Consider the following 1,337-nt stretch of genomic DNA (forward strand, 5'->3'; position numbering starts at 1 on the left):
CCCTCCACCTGCTGGCAACACTCTTCCTAATGCACCCCAGAAGACCATTGGCCTTCCTGGCCACAAGGGCACATTGCTGGCTCATGGTCAACTTCTCATCCACCAGCACTCCCAGGTCCTTCTCTGCAGAGCTGCTCTCCAGAAGGTCAGCCCTAGCTTGTACTGGTGCATGGGGTCACTTTTCCCTAGGTGCAGGACCCTGCACTTGCCCTTGTTGAACCTCAGGAGGTTCCTCTCTGCCCAACTCTCCAGCCTGTCCAGGTCTCTCTGAATGGCAGCACAGCCCTCAGCTGTCTCAGCCACTCCTCCCAGCTTGGGATCATCAGCAGATTTACCGAGGAGGCACTCTGTGCCCTCATCCAGGTCATTGATGAGTAAGCTGAACAGGAAGGGACCCAGTACTGAGCCCTGGGGGACGCCACAAGCCACAGGTCTCCAACTAGACTCCATGCCACTGATGCCAACTCTCTGAGCTCTGCCTTTCAGCCAGTTCTCAATCCACCTCACTGTCCACTCGTCTAACTCACACTTCCTGAGCTTGCCTAGGAGGATGTTATGGGAGACTGTCAAAAGCCTTGCTGAAGTCAAGGTATACAACGTCCACTGCTCTCCCCTCATCTACCCAGTCATTCCATCAGAGAAGGCTCTCAGGTTGGTTAAGCAAGATTTCCCCTTGGTGAATCCATGCTGGCTACTCCTGATCATCTTCTTTTCCTCCATATGCCTGGAGATGMCATCCAGAATGAGCTGTTCCATCACCTTTCCGGGGATGGAGGTGAGGCTGACCAGCCTATAACTATATAGTTAGTTAGGCTGGGTCCTCCTTCTTGCCCTTTTTGAAGACTGGAGTGACACTGGCTTTCTTCCAGTCCTCAGGCACCTCTCCAGTTCTCCATGACTTTTCAAAGATGGTGGAGAGTGGCCTGGCAACAACAGCCGCCAGCTCCCTCAGTACCYRTGGGTGCATCCCATCTGGGCCCATGGATGTCAAGCTTGCCCAGAAGGTCTCTAATCCTATCCTCCTCAACCAAAGGAAAGTCTTCCACTCTCCAGAGTTTCTCCCTCATGTCCAGGCTACGGGATTCATGAGGGCTGCCCTTAGCAGTGAAGACTGAAGCAAAGAGGGCATTCAGCAACTCTTCCGTCTCTGTATCCCTTGTCACTGGGGCCYCCACCCYATTCAGTAGCGGGCCCACATTTTCCCTAGTCCTCCTCTTGCTGCTGATGTATTTGAAGAAGCCCTTCCTGTTGTCCTTAACATCCCTTGCCAGACTCAATTCCAGCTGGGCCTTAGCCTTCCTTGCAGCATCTCTACATACACTGACTGCATTCCTATA

This window comes from Rhea americana, unplaced genomic scaffold (genome assembly GCF_003343005.1).
Source record: "Rhea americana isolate MKP2758 unplaced genomic scaffold, rheAme1 scaffold_285, whole genome shotgun sequence".
Lineage (NCBI taxonomy): Eukaryota > Metazoa > Chordata > Aves > Rheiformes > Rheidae > Rhea > Rhea americana.